The sequence below is a fragment of the Chiloscyllium plagiosum genome, chromosome 1, assembly GCF_004010195.1.
Source record: "Chiloscyllium plagiosum isolate BGI_BamShark_2017 chromosome 1, ASM401019v2, whole genome shotgun sequence".
In the NCBI taxonomy this organism is placed as follows: Eukaryota; Metazoa; Chordata; class Chondrichthyes; order Orectolobiformes; family Hemiscylliidae; genus Chiloscyllium; species Chiloscyllium plagiosum.
The window spans coordinates 61,176,045-61,192,276 of NC_057710.1; the positions used below are offsets into that span (position 1 = coordinate 61,176,045).

Consider the following 16,232-nt stretch of genomic DNA (forward strand, 5'->3'; position numbering starts at 1 on the left):
GAAACAGGCCCTTCGGCCCAACAAGTCCACACCGACCCGCCGCAGCGAAACCCACCCATACCCCTACATTTACCCCTTACCTAACACTACGGGCAATTTAGCATGGCCAATTCACCTGACCCTGCACATCTTTTGGACTGTGGGAGGAAACTGGAGCACCCGGAGGAAACCCACGCAGACACGGGGAGAACGTGCAAACTCCACACAGTCAGTCGCCTGAGGCGGGAATTGAACCCAGGTCTCAGGCGCTGTGAGGCAGCAGTGCTAACCACTGTGCCACCGTGCCGAGTGCATGATGAAACAGAATATATGAGGAGGTTAGGAAAGTTTTCAAAAACAATTAGCAAAACACGGTGTAATAGGCCAGTTAATCTAATATTCTGGTAGGGAAAAAAAATAACAGAGTGCCTCTTAAAAGGGGAGAAGATAAGAACATCAAGAAATGAGACTTAGAATGAAGTCAACAAGGGTTTCAAAAGTGAAGAACTTGCTCGATCAACCTTATTGAATGTTTTGAGGAAGTAACAAAGAGTAGAACATGGTGTTGCAGAATATGTTTAATCTGGATTTTCAAAAGGCCATTTTTATGAGGTGCTCCACAATAGAATAATGAAGATAGAATCGGGGATGAGTGGCAGAATAGATTGCTGGAAGTTTCAAGATACAAAGCAGAGAGTGAGAAAAGGGTAATCATTCAGAATGGTAAAAAAGATGCTCCAGAATGATCAATGTTGGGATCATGACTTCACAATTTTTATCAACAATTTGGACTTTGGAATTAAATAACATTTTCAAGTTTGCAGATGTCACAATTATTGGGGGTGGGGGGGTGGGGGAAAGAGGGGGATGATGAAATGAATAGTCAAAATTGAGGTAAATGACAAATTACAGAAGGTCATTAATAAAGTTGTAGAACAGGAAAATAACTGGCAACTGCAGCCTAACATGGACAACTGTAAGATTGTGCATTTCAGTAGACAGAAAAAGGGGGCCATCAAAAAAGAACATAGGACTAATGGGCCGAAGGAGTGCACAACCTCAACCCCTCCATTCAACTAAAAGACTCCAGGATCAGTGAAGCATCAAAAGTTGCACATTTCCTTTCTTTGTCTAATTAAGTAATGACCACACTAAACTGTTGCTTCTCAATAAACTATTGGAAAATTGCAATAAATTGGTAACTTCTATTAGGGAACTGTTTGATTATGAATCCCCTAAAATCAACAATGAGTAATAATATCAAAACAGGATTGCACACTCGGTCTCTTTTTTTTTTAAAAAGAAAGAGGCTAGGGGATCTAATAGAGGTATCTAGATTATGAAAGATCTTGATATAGAGAGCATATAGTCAGAATATTTCCTCTGGTGGGGAGGAGAATATTGAGAAATCACCAGTACAAAATAGTTACTGAAATAAAATCCAACAGGGAATGCAGAAGAAACCTCTTTACTGAAACAGAGCTAAAATGTACAATATGTTACCATAGAGTTATTGAAGCAAATAAATGCATTTAAAGAGAAAGTTAAATACCACCGGAGGGAGAATAAAAGGATGACTACAATAGATTTAAAGGAGGAAAAATGGGAAGAGACTCACCTAGAGCATAAGCAACACCATGTACTGGATGTGCCAAATGGTCTTTTTCTGGACCCATACTTTGTACAGTGTGGACTTGTGGGATTATACTTTCACTTTATGATATTCCATTTGCAAAAATTTCAAGAGGGAAGTCCTGGATGGTATTATGTTTTTGAGGGATAACAGAGATAATGGTAATACACATGTAATTTATTTGGATTTTCTAAGGGACTTTGTTGAAATGCCCCATGATAGATAGAGTCATACAGTCAGAGTTATACAGCACAGAAACAGGCCCAACTTGTCCGTGCTGACCAGATATCCTAAACGGATCTATTTCAATTTGTCAGCATTTGACCCATATTCCTCTAAACCCTTCCTATCCATGTATCCATCCAGATGCCTTGTAAATGTTGTAATGTACCCACTGCCACCACTTCCTCTGGTAGCTCGTTCCAGACACACATCACCTGCATGAAAAAGATGCCACTTAGGTCCCTTTTAAATCTTTCCCCTCTCACCGTAAACCTATGCTCTCTTGTTGGGGACTCCCTCACCCTGGGTAAAAGACCTATCCACATCCTTCATAATTTTATAGACCTCTGGAAGGTCACCAGCTGCAGCATAATGTCCCAACTCATATATTCAACATACTAACAAAAAAAGGCAAGCATACCAAATGCCTTCTTCACTACCCTGTCTTCTTATAACTCCACTTTCAAGGAACCATGTAACTGCACCCCTAAGTCTCTTTGTTCATCAAATTCCCCAGGCCCTACCATGAACTGTGTAAGTCCTGCCCTGGTTTGTCTTACCAAAGTGCAACACCTCACATGTAAGAAGAATGTCAGAGAATGTGAAGTGTGACATCAGAGGCAGAATGGATTGCTAACTGGCTTTAAGATAGGAAGCAGAGATTGGGAGTAAAGTGTAATTATTCAGCATGGAAAGGTACAGTTGATTGCTTGGGGTTGGAGAAGTTACAGAACATACAAAAACAAATATGACAGTTGGAATTGTTGAAACAAAAGATTATTATTTTCAGATAAAGAATCATTACAATGAACTTTCAGACTTCTATGCAATATTTCTAATTTTGCATCAAATCATTGCTGCACGAATGAAAGTGGATGACAAATTCAACATAAAGTCTATGGCAGAAAATCCCGATCAAAACGTATATATTAGACTTTAATCACCTTAATTAACAGAAATATGAATTATTGATTTGTTGCAGAGACATAGTTCAACCATGGTAGAAGAAAGTCTTAACTTTAGAATATAACAAAATAACAATATTTCAAATGTTCATACTCCATCAAGGAGAGACTACTGTAGCAAATTAAAAATAATTTAAATTTGCAGCATATTCAAAAGAGCCAAAAACTGATACAAGGACAAGCTCCTCACTCTAGATGCCAAAGAATTTTCAAACAAAACATGATTGCCAAGTCTTATCTTGGCTTCTAACAGTACCAAACTCTTTGTATCTTAGCAGTAGATAGTCAGTTGTTTTGGGAAATAAAGATTATTTTAAATAGAAAAGTATAATTGACCAGAAACTGAACTGCACTAGCCATTTAAACACAGTGATTATAAGAGCAGGTCAAAGGCCAGGAATCCTGCAGTGAGTAACTCTCTTCCTAACTCCCCAAAGCCTGTCCGCATCAACAAGGCGCAAGTCAAGAGTATGATGAATATTCCCCAAGTGCCTTGTTATGGACGAGGCCAGCACGGAAAACCTTCAGCAGGCAGAATAGACCCATAACTTTGAAAGTTGTTTCGCTAAGTGTACAGTGAAAATTATCAAGATTAAATTAGCAAGGTTGACTACCAGATTTGAAACAGACAAAGTTATTCACAAAATTACACAACGAAACACAAAGAACAGAATAAAGGACCCCTAGAGAACTCAGTCTATCCAAATTAGACTTAAGTATGCTATTTCAAAAAGCACAAGAGTCCCAAATAAGCAAACCCCCTTTAAAACACAGTACAAAAAAAAAGGTCAGATGCTTACAGGATGAAGTTAAAAGGGCAGAAGAGAGACTTTCCACATAGCTCACTGTTGAACTCCCAACCAGCTCTAGACTGAACTAAACTGCTCAGCTAGACAGCTGACCACTTACCTTTCATTCTATAGATAACTTCCAAAACATAACCACTTTGGCCTGAAGTCTCATCTGTTTACGTAAAAACAAAAGGCCTCTCAAAATCCTTTTCATCTCTGTACCAAACCAGTCTGATCGGAGCCCAGCCGAGTTTATTTACCCCTCTGGAAAAAAAATCAAGGACAGAGTATCCTTGAGCTAAGGAACAGCTTTTAGAAAAATATAGGACTAGCTTTCTGACAGCCTGGATACCATCCAGACAAAACAGCCCACTTGATTGCCTGCACATCTCAGGCATGCACTCCCTCCACCAAAGACACTCAGTAGCAGCACTGTGTACTATTCACAATATGAACTGCAGAAATTCAGACATCCTTTGACAGTAACTTCCAAACCCACAACCACTACCATCTGGAAGGAATGGTAGCAGGCAAATGAGAACTTCACCACCTGCAAATTCCTCACCTGATTGAAAATATGTTGTTTCACTGTCATTGGGTACAAGTCCTGGAATTCCTCCCTCACAGCATTGTGGTGTACTTACACCAAATGGACTGCAGCAATTCAAGCAAGCTCAGCTTCTCAAGAGTAACTAGGTCTGTGTAATAAATGCTAGTCCAGCCAGTAAAGCCTGTATCCCCTGAATGAATAAAAAGTACACACAGTATTCAAGGTGTGATCTCATCAATCCCCTGTATTACTCAATTATTACATCCTTACTTTGATGTTTAATTCACCTCAATAAAAGAACAGTACTCAATTAAAATAAAACCAAGATACTGCAAATCTGAAATAACCAAAGTGCAGGAGAAACTCAACAGGTCTGGCAGCCTCTGTGGACAGAGAAACAGAATTAATGTTTTGAATCCAAGAGCACTCTTCAGAACTATTGGGAAATGGTGGTTTTTAATGCTGATTATAGAGGGACAGGCAAAGCAAGTGGTGCTCATAGTGAGGATGCCCAGAGCAAAAGACAAGTAGTACTAATAGTGATAAAGGAGGGATAGAGATATGAAATAAGTGGAAATGTAGGTGTGAAAAAAAAAAGATCATGGGTCTTTTGAGGGCAAAGAAACAAGACACAGACATATAGCTTTGCGATAGGTGGGATATAATAAAAATGGAGGAAGAGAAGTAATATTCTGAAGCTGTTTCTCAAAATTGTTCCTCCAGCTTGCATGGAGCTTCATTGGAACACTGCAGCAGGCCGAGGAAAGAAATGTTAGCACGGAGCAATAGCATTTATTAGAGTGGCAAGCAACTGGAAGGTCAGAATCATTCTTAAGATATTACAGTCGCCTTCTTAATTATTTGCTGAAGCTGCATTGAAACATTGTGATTCATACTGGAACACTAAGATCTTTTAGCACATAACATAAATCTGAGTTTCAAATATGCAGCTGTATATTTTGGTGAACAACAATAAAGCTATTATTTTTGGGTAATAATAGACAATACGCAGAGAGTTGCAAAGGGACCTAGACATATGGAGATACAAAATCATTGACAGTAACACACATTAATAAGCAAATAATGAAAACCCAAACCAAGCACTGTGATTTATTTCTAAGAAAAAGAAAATTCACTTATATTTTACCTTATTATCACTAGATGCCCCAAGACAATTTACAGCTAATTTCTGAAGCACAGTTGCTGTTGTAATGTAGGAAATGAGGCAACCCATTTGCACAAACTCATGCAATCAGCTAAATGATGATGACGAGACAATCCATTTCTGAGATGTTGGTTAAATTATTAATATTGGCCAAGATGTTAGAATAAAGACAATCCTCTACTTGGAAATAGTGCCATTGGATAATTTACATACACCTGAGAGGGGATGGATGAACTCTCTCATTTGAAAGGTTTTGATTGTTTAACATTCCCTCAATATTCTACTGTCATGTTTTATTTTAGTGCTCCAGTCAGAGAGTATGTAATAGTACACAAAGCAGAACTGTGGATCAGTAAAGACCAATATAAAACTACAAGAAAACAAGAATGCAATGTTTTATGCAAGCTAAGGCATAAAGAACAGGTATGCTAAGGTATTGGAAAACGTTTCCCTTGAGCCAGGACTAACATCGAGCTGAAGATCTCAGAGCGTGCATGCCAGAAGGGCAGTGAAACTTTCCATGGCTCCAATATGTTTCAACTGCAACAATAAAAAAAACAACCCATATCTAGGTCATCAGTCCTCAGACAGTGTTTTGTCCTCCAGTGAAGGTAAATGCAAAGCCTTCAGAAAGAGCATTGTGACATAACTGAATAAATATTGAGGCCTCTATGTACACTGTTTGTGGGCTGAATTTTATCTCTGGTTTCAAATTCAAGTTTTTATTTTATTTTGGGGCGAGAGGGAGATTGAGAGGTATTGGTTCTGGCCATGACACACCAGCCTGTCAAGAGTTGAGTGTTCAACTTTCCTGCTTCCAGGAGATAGCCCCAGTATCTGTGATCAGCCATAGAAAGGAAGTTACCAATGGGCCACCGGCACCTTCGATAGATATCACTGTCAGAAACCCATTATCCACTGCTCAACCGTTCTCAAGATAAAGTTGGTGCAAGCTTTTGTCTCTTAGTACACAAGGATGATTTTGGTACACAACGATGATTTTGGTACACAAGCAACTGCACCATATTATGGAAATGCTTCCACTAAAGTGATTCTACAATATCAATGGAGCTTGAAATGATAATAATGCATAGCCAAGTATTAAACTTGAGATTTAACTGAAGCTGATCCAAGGTTAAGCAAAAACATATGCAATACAAAATTTGAAAATATATTGTAGGACTGAGATAATTTTTTTTATTTACAAGACTCCTGACATAGCAAACACTAATAAATGGAAACAAGAAGAGATTAATAAGGGTGAGAGTAAACGTGAAAACAAATGGCAGTCCATGTAGAAGAAAGCATGAGCATATAACAAGTAACAACAGATTAAGAAGTCATACTTGAAAACAAGAGAAGACAGACAAGTATTTCACCTCATATTAAACAGGAAGCGAAGAGTGGAATTGTAGACCTTGCTTCCACAATAGGATTGAAAAGCTTAAAAAAACCCACCAGCATAATACATAGATTCCCAAATTGCTTGGATGTCAGCGTGGGGAATAGTCAGAAGTGAAAATTATACACGTGGTAGGGTGAGAGGAAAGAAAATATTACACTCATGTCAAAGAGAGGGAAAAATCATTATTGCATGTTAGATGGTCCTAGTTTATTGGCAAATTTAACTCAATTATCCACTAAGTGCCATCATTTACCAAACTACGTTAACTGCCTCAAATCATTCCGTGCCTTCAGTCCATGTGACAAAATTAATGTGTATTTAGAAAGATGTGGTAAATCACAAAGTGGAAGTCAATATACAGATTTCAAGGTTAGATTACACTCAAGTAATTTCATTCAAATTTTTCCTTAAACATGCAAATATTTTCTTTGTTCCCCACCACAAATTCCACGCTGAAGTCACAAGTTCCAGTCTTTGGGAGGAGAATGTCATTATCCTCCATGTTGTTTAGCATATTTCCAAGTTTTGTGACATCTGCAAAATGTGATGGTAATGTCATTGTTGTAATATCTCATGTATTTCTGGGGACTCCATTATATAAAAATGGTTTTTCCATTTTTAGCCTGCATTAATACTAGTATTTAGTTTAGTTACATCACTTACAAGTATGTTATCTGTCTTTCACTTAACTATTTAAATTACATTGGGCTGCCACAGTGAAGTTCAGTTTTAGATATCCAGTGACATCATAATGAGGTTATGAAATCATATAGGACAGAGCAAGAATGTGGAGATATATTAAAAGGTGAATATTATTTCACTGAATTATTTAAAAATTCTACATTTCAAAAGGATATACACACAAGTGAGCAGGCATATGTGAGATCAACCACTGAAAGACCCAAGAAAGATCAAATCTTTTTTGAAAGGCAAGAAACTAGGAACTGCATAGAAGTGAAAAAAATGTGGATGACCAAGTAAACAAATTCAAAGTGAACAAATAGAAAATAAATCAAGAAAACTATTGGAATGTTGGCCTTAAACTCAATGTGACAGGAATAAAAGAGGAAGAAGTTATACTTCTTATACAAAGTATTTGTTTTACCTGTTAAGAGTGCTGCATTCCACTTTAGGCATCAAATTTCTGCAGGGATGTTCTGACCTCAGAGTGGGTGCAGTGCAGATTTAACGTATTAAATAAACTTGGCATGCATTTCATTACAGAAGATTGAGGGTTGATTAAGGGCTTAAAAAAGTTAGTGATTTGCTATAGGAGATTCATAAATACACATTTTCTGTGGTAGAAGAATGAAAAACTAAAAGGTTCATCATCTTCAAATTAGAACTTGATTATCCAGGAGCAAAAGCAGAAACCACTTTTTCCACATGAATGCTTGTCGAAACACTTGCTGCACCTCTCTCTTCCAAAATATGATTCTAGGACAATTCGAAGTTTCAAGACCAAGATTTCTTTTTGAGATAAGGCCTACAAAGGATATAAATGAAAGGCAAGTAAATGGAGTTGAGGTGTTTAGATCAGCAACGTTTAATTCAACAGTGGAACAGGCTGGGAGGTCTGAATGGCTTAATCCTGTTCCAAATGTTCACACATGGATACCAATTAGTATCTCAATTCTACCAAATTTACCACGTTAAGTATTTAAATATAGCAGATGAAGGGATCTGATAGCTAGCAGTTTCACATGATTACAACACTAAGGAATAGTAACCAACAACCTGACAGAATATTTGGTGGACCATACAAGCAGTGCAAGAGGAACCATAGGAAGTTCCATGCAAAAAAAAACCTCCTGTTCATCCTGAAGAGACTAAACATGATTAAAGGTTTTGAAAGCAAATTTTGAAGGGTGCAGAGTATTTCAGCTGAACGAAGTTTCTTTTCCCCATATATACATCTCTCATCAATATTTTCTGCTCCTTATGGAGAAGGAATGACTCATTCCTTCACAATTGTTGTCAGCTCACGAGTAACTTACCAAGTAGCAAGCAGAAGCAAGTTAGTTGACGACAACAGAAGGTTCAGTGGAGGAATTCACAGCAAAACCAAATATTGTATCCACAAAAATTCCATGTAATTTCTATGTCAAAAGATCAGGAACTATCCAGAAATCAGAGATAACATTTTAATAAATTCGCTCAAAATATGCATAATGCAAGCAAGGCAGCTCATTGTCTATGCGTGTAGTGCTGGAAAAGCACAGACAGTCAGACAGCATCCAAGGAGCAAGAGTATAAGCCCTTCGACATGCCCAACACATCGATTCTCCTGCGCCTCAGATGTGGCCTGACTGGCTGTGCTTTTCCAGCACCACACTCTCGACTCTGTTCTCCATCATCTGCAGTCTCACTTTCTCCCAGTTCATTGTCTATCTCTTACTATCCCCTAAGACATTGAAAGTTATTTGATTATCATGGAAAAGTCATATTTAAGCCAGATTGCCCAGAAAAGGAGGATTTCCTTCTCTTAAGATAACTTCCTTTTCCTGCTGTGAGTATACAGCTACTAGATGTCCTGATTTTAAACTTTTTCCTCCTTGTTTTGGAGACAAAAAAGGGAAACTGTACTCCTCCCAGGTGGAAACCCAGAACTTTCCAGAACTGTATGATTAAGAATCACTATATTAGATGAGATTAGATTGGATTCCCTACATGTGGAAACAGGCCTTTCGGCCCAACAAGTCCACACTGACCCTCCAAAGAGTAGCCTACCCAAACCCATTCCCCTCTAACTAATGCACCTAACACTGCGGGTAATTTAGAATAGCCAATTCATCTGACCTGCACATCTTTGGACTGTGGGAAGAAACTGGAGCACCTGGAGGAAATCCACACAGACACGGGGAGAACATGCAAACTCCACACAGACAGTCACCAGATGCTGGAATCGAACCTGGGTCCCTGGCAAACCAACACTTTTGAAAAGTGTGTGTTTGGAAATTGCAAATATAACTTTTTGCACCACAGTAACGCACTATATTACAAGAAGAGAAAAACTTGATTAACATTGACCAAGAGAGCAAAATCACGTTAGCTCAGCCTAAAAACTGAACCTTGAGTGCACATTACAATAGAATATATAGGACTTCTGTTCAAGAAGTATTGTTTACCTTTTTAAAGCTCCCTTTCTGCAGTATTACCAAAGTTCTTATTTTTCCATTACCATTATTATTATGGCTGCTGAGCTTTATACTGTGGTACAGGAACAGATAACATCTTATAACATTATTATACTAGGGCAAGGACATAACGGGGTCAGTTGATGAAATATATTCTCTTTTAGAGATGCAGAAAACCCTTGTCTCTTTTAAAAGGTGTTTAATCATGTTATAACTAAGCTTGCCTGAAGGACAAACATGCAGCCTACTCATCCATTATTTGCTAATGCCGTCAGTCGGCAATAATCTCACTATGACATCAGAAGTCAGAAATGGTCAGTCATTAGGCACCTGCGCCACCTTTAAATGAAACTATTGGTCTTCCAGTGAATCTACAGGTAGCAGTCAAAGCTGATATGTTACTAACTACATTTTAAATCAAAACACTATGCTTGATAAACAGCATGATATACAATAGAAATTAGTTTTTCAGAAAGCATTTCATATTTGCAATAGATGAGCAGGTGATGTTAATGCACAAATTTGAGCCCCGACCTGCAAGGCAGATCGCTCCTGAGCCAACTTATAACAAGGTATAATGGTTGTCTGTCAAGCTGAAGAGTCAAATCCTTGTTAGTCCTTCCAACCACAGGACTGAACCAAGACCTGCAAAGATGTTGGTGAAAATAAAGTTTGCACTCATAATTGCTTTTTAAAATTGTAAATACACAGGTGTTAAACAGCACAGAAAGAGACCCTTCAGTCCAACATGTCCAGGCGGACCAGATATTCCAATCTGACCTTGCCCAATTTGCCAGAATTTGGCCTGTATTCCTCTAAACCCGTCCTATTCGTATATCCACCCCCCCGCATAACTTTTAAATATTGTAATTGTACCGGCCTCCTCCACTTCCTCTGGCAACTTGTTCCATATGTTATGAAGTTGAAGGCATGTACTTTACCTCAGAGAGAGAGTGAATGCTGTTTTGCACTGAGAGCTTACAAGCACCTGTCATATGACTAACTGGCATTCTCAGAGTGTACTGGAAAATTGAAAATATGTAACATTTGGCTGTGAAATAGATAGCAGAGTTGTTTTGACAACAATTCAAGTTTAACCAGTTTAAAATATGCCCCAGGAGACTAAAACAATATTTGTAAACAGTTTGGTCAGGAAACAAAGAATTGAGGATACTTCTTTGAAAGTATCATCAGGTTTATCATTGGTTTTACTAGAGTATTTTTTTTTAGAAACAGGACAACAAAACCAGGAAGCTTCTTCTTTTATCAAGCTTGTCTCCACTTGAAAATCCAAAACAATCAGCAAGCCTGCGAAACACTGCTCAAACCTAATAATGATAAAAGCCAGTGGTGAAAAATCTTAAGGCATTTCCCCCCCAAAGATAGTACAAGCAATCAAGGCCAACAATTATCTGAAAACAGGATTTCAAGGAGTCACTTGTTTAAAACAATGTGCTTTTGTATTGATCTTTAAAAGCGACAATCCCACTATCTTTACAATCCTTCAAATTCTAGTCCATAAAAATATTAAATATGCACGGTAGCTCAGTGGTTAGCACTGGTGCCTCACAGCACCAGGGTCCCAGGTTCAATTCATGCCTTTGGCAACTGTTGTGTGGAGTTTGCACATTCTTCTTGTGTCTGCGTGGGTTTCCTCCGGGTGCTTTGGTTTCCTCCCACAGTCCAAAGATGTGCAGGCCAGGTGAATTGGCCATGTTAAATTGCCCGTAGTGTTAGGTGCATCAGTCAGTGAGAAATGGGTCTGGGTGGGTTACTCTTTGGAGGTTCGGTGTGGACTGGTTGGGCTGAAGGGCCTGTTTCCACACTGTAGGGAATCTAATCTAATCTAAATTCATCACATCAGGGTAAAAGCAATTTTGGAAAATTCCTCTCCAGACAAAAAAAAAGGCATCATAAAATTAGTTTAAAAGACTTGGACCATGAGATATTATGTAACCTTGCACCAATACTTTGACCAGAGACTGAACTGAACTGCATTAGCAATATAAACACCATGACAACAAGAGTGGGTCAGAGGTTAGAAATCTTACAGCAAATAACTCACTTTCTGACAACAAAGCCCATCTATCAGGCACAACTTAGGCTTGTGTTGGAATTCTCCCCACTTGCCTCGATGAATGTAGTTCTAACACCACAAGAAACTTAACATGTCCAGGACAAAACAGCCCATTTGATTGGAATCATACCCACATGCATCCATTCCTTCCACCACCAACATTCAATAGCAGCAGTGTGAACCATCTACAACATGAAATGTAGATATTCGTAAAGGTTCCTTCCACAGCATCTTCTGAATGCAAAAGAACTTCCATCTAGAAGGACAATGGAAGCATGTAGATGGGAACACTACTACTCACAACTTCTCCAAGCCACTCACCATCCTGACTTGGAACATTTTATTGTTACTTCTTTATCACTGGGTTAAATCTTAGAACTCTCTCCACAACGGCAGTGGGTATACCAACAAAATGAACTGCAACAGTTCAAGGTGACAGCTCACCTGCACCTGCTTGCTCTAATATGGATAATAAATGCTGCTACAGCCAGGTAAAGCCCACATCACTTGAATGATTAAAGAAAATTTAGCCCAATATTGGTTAGTTCACTTGACATTTTCCCTTGTATTATGAAATTGAACTCAATTTGCAAGAAAAATATGCATTCTTCAGTCCCATGATATTTTTGATATTTATATGTTTCTTCAGAAGGAAAAACAGGATTACTAATTTTTTTAAAAAGCCACCTGGCTGCTAGTGATAAACATTATGAAGATTTCCAGATTTGAACTTTGTAATAATTTGATACAACTGAGTGCCGTGCTTGACCATTTCAGACAACCTAAAACCACAGTAGTGCAGATTTGAGGTCACATGGAGGCCAGACCAGTGAAGGAAGGCAGATTTCCTTCCTGAGAAGACATTAGGAAATGAAGTGGGTTTTTATAACAATCAGCAATGGTTACACAGTCACCACTAGGCTAGCTTTCTTTTTTTATTTCCATTTTTAATAAAACACCAATTTCACCAACTCCACAGGAGATGATGAACAATGTCTCCTGGGTTCAGGATTACAGCTCACCACCACATTCTCAAGGGCAACAGGGATGGGCAGTAGACGCTGGCTAGCCAGTGACACCCATGGCCAATGAGTAATTTTTTTTAAAAATTGGCGAAGTGATAATGCAGTAGTAAATGTCACTAGGCCACTGGAATTCTCCTCACTTGCTTAGATCAATGTAGTTCTAACAACACAAGACACTATTCAGGACAAAACAGCTGCATTTCATGTTGTAGATGCTGCACACTGCTGCTATTGAATGTTGGTGGTGAAAGGAATGGATGCTTGTGCGTACGATTCCAATCAAATGGGCTGTTTTGTCCTGGATAATGTCTTGTGCTGTTAGAGCTACATTCATCGAGGCAAGTGGGGAGAATTACTGGCCTAGTGACATTTACTACTACATTACCACTTACCCAATTTTAAAAATATTACTCATGGATCATGGGTGTCACTGGCTAGCCAGTATCTACTGTCCATCCCTGTTGCCCTTGAGAATGTGGTGGTCACCTGCCTTCTTTAGATTACTTAGTGTGGAAACAGGCCCTTCGGCCTAACAAGTCCACACCGACCCTCCAAAGGGTTTGAACCTCTGCAGTCCATTCGTTGTCTATAGACTCTCAATGCCCTCAGGAAGGGAATTCCAAACTTCTGTTCCAATAGCCTATGAATGGTAACATGCTTCCAAGTCATCACGGAGTGTGGCTTGGAGGGGAACTTCCAGTTGCTGATGTTTCCAGCTATCTGCTGCCCTTGTCCTTCTCAAAAGAAGTGGTAATGGGTTTGCAACGTTATTACAATTGCATGAAACAAAGCAAAATGGAAATAACCAAGAGGAAAACTAATTCAATCATTAATGATGGAATTTGTCACATTCCTCCCCCACCTTACTTTCCAATAAAACTCTTTCTAATCATCTCCAGAGCTTCATGGAACAGAAAGAAAAAAACTTTAAAACCAAACTTAATCCTGCAGCACTGAACAGCTATTGAATTTGTAAACTAAGGTCTTTTGTTTTGGATGACAAATATAGTTACAAGAGTCTTTTAAAATATTTTACAACAACAATCTTGGACATAATCTTCAGATTTGCCTACAGTTTTTCTGTAGCTAACTAATTCCTCAACTTGCTCATTTTAAATGTTCAAGAACAAGCACCTAGCATTTTCATTAAACATTACTTTTCTTGAGAAAAGTTTTATTGAGGTACTTCCAATGTATTGCATGCCCAACTTCATGCCGAGAGAACTGGAGCGAGACAGACATTTGTGAATCAAGTCATTTCTTGGTGCAAATGCACTGCAAAAAAGAACTGCAAATGCTGGAGAACTGAAACAAAACCAGAAATTGTCTGGTGAAACCCAGGTCTGGCAGCATCTGAGGGAAAAGGGCAGAGTTAATGTTTTGAATCCGGTGACTATTCATCAGAACTGCTAGCAGTCAGGAAATGGTGTTATTTATGCTGAAGTTGAAGTTTAATGAAACTTTAACGCTGCTCTCTTCCCACAGATGCTGCCAGACCTGATGAGTTTCACCAGCAATTTCTGTTTTTATTTTATTGACTATCCCTAGTTGATCAATAAAAGACAGTGATCGGCGTTTTTCTTGAATTGCTAATTACGGTTTAATGTATTTGAATGATTTTTTTAAACCACTCCAAAGGTCAACAAGTGCCAGTCAAGTTGGAATGGCCCGATTGTGAAAAGAGAACAGCTTTTCGATCTTAAGAGGCATCAGGAGCCTGTTAGATTTGAGAGATACTCTGGCAGTTTCATGATTACTTAATTTATTACATAGAGATTTTGCAAATTTACTATAAGTTCTCAAACTGATTAACAGTCTAACATTAACAGGGGGTGCCCATAGCATTTTTTGCTCTGTCCTTTTGATTACTTGTTACTGTTCAATAATAGAAACTGTTCAATTAACATACACAAACTTGATGAAGAGGAGTTAGACAGAATGGAGAGAAACAGAAATAGGAAAAAAAGGATGAAAACAAAAAAAGTGAGAAAGCAAGCAAGCATAAAAAACTCAAAATGAAACTATACTAGTCACAGAGAACCAATTGTGAAACAAAGTTGGAGTGGCTACCAATTGACAACATGCTGTATTTCAAACAGCCAATAATCAGAAAAAGGAGGACTGGTGTGTCTGTCCTTCACAGGCACCACTGTTAGATTTTGGGGTTTCCTGATCACAGTCACCTAACATAGTCAGTTGATCATTTATAATGTAAGCAATTTTCAGATAATTTTTAAGTTCAAGCAGCTGTTTTGCAATAATGCACTATTCAACCAAACAATGAAAGTAAATATACGACCTGTCAGAAATGAAAATGTTTCAGAATCAGGAAAGGAGTCTGTAGAAGGGAGAAAGAGGCAGTGCATTCTCAGGAGTTTTCAAGTAGTGGTGTGCTTGCCTCTGGTGCTTTGCAGTCTTTGGTGGTAGCAATCTTTGTTCTTCATTGGTGCTGATGAAGGTAAACTCCTGGTCTTCGTTCAATGGAGGTGCAGACTCATTCCATAGGATCTTCTCTCTTTTTTCCCCAATCACTTCTAACCTACCCCTGACAACCAATCTGATTGTGGGGCTGGCAATCTATGCTGTGTTAAACACCTGTCTGAATCTTTTAAGGCAATGATCACAGGCAGCTACTTATGATGCCAGGATGATTGTTGTTCTCTACAGGTCTTTATTCAAGGGTTAGTTAACAATTCTAAAAACAAAAATATACTTTTCTCAAACTATTCATTTATTATTAAGGTACACATGACGGCAGATAAATTGTCAATGCTAATTCAATTGGATATTGTGACTTCAGTGATTCTTGTGATTGCTCCTATTGTTATACACTAGAAATTTTGCAAGTTACTGTTGTAACAGCAGATAAATAAGATTGCTTGCTACATAATAAATACGAGAAAAATTCAGTTGGAATGGGACCCCAATTTTCAATACCACTATTTAAGAACACTAAATTTTCTCCAGAACCAACCTTCACATGGACATCATTTGTTTGTCATTTTCCTGACATCATTAAGTCTGTGCAGTCTCCAGCTTCATGCAATGTTCTCAAAAACAGTGATTTTCAAGGGAAATGATCTTCATTGTAACATTAGAACCTGTAGTCAAAGAAACCATTTTTCAGTCAGTATAGATGTCAGCAATCTTGATGCACTAAAATAAGTTTCCTTATATGATTTAAAAAAAACTGCATCCAGTTTTTATACAATTCAAGTAAATGTAATTTAACAACATTCCACAAACATACTGATCAAATATTTTCGGGTAGAGTATAAAGAAG

At 38.3% G+C, this 16,232-nt stretch overlaps 1 protein-coding gene across 3 annotated transcripts in view; it reads right to left on the bottom strand.

Moving 5' to 3' along the window:
- LOC122548935 (protein FAM214B) overlaps positions 1–16,232 on the bottom strand; it is a 152,330-nt gene that overhangs the window by 75,218 nt on the left and 60,880 nt on the right. For all 3 annotated transcript variants that reach the window (XM_043687939.1, XM_043687921.1, XM_043687929.1), the window contains exon 2: positions 15,924–16,050. The gene's annotated coding sequence lies outside the window, so the exon portion shown is untranslated. The remainder of the gene's footprint in view (positions 1–15,923; positions 16,051–16,232) is intronic.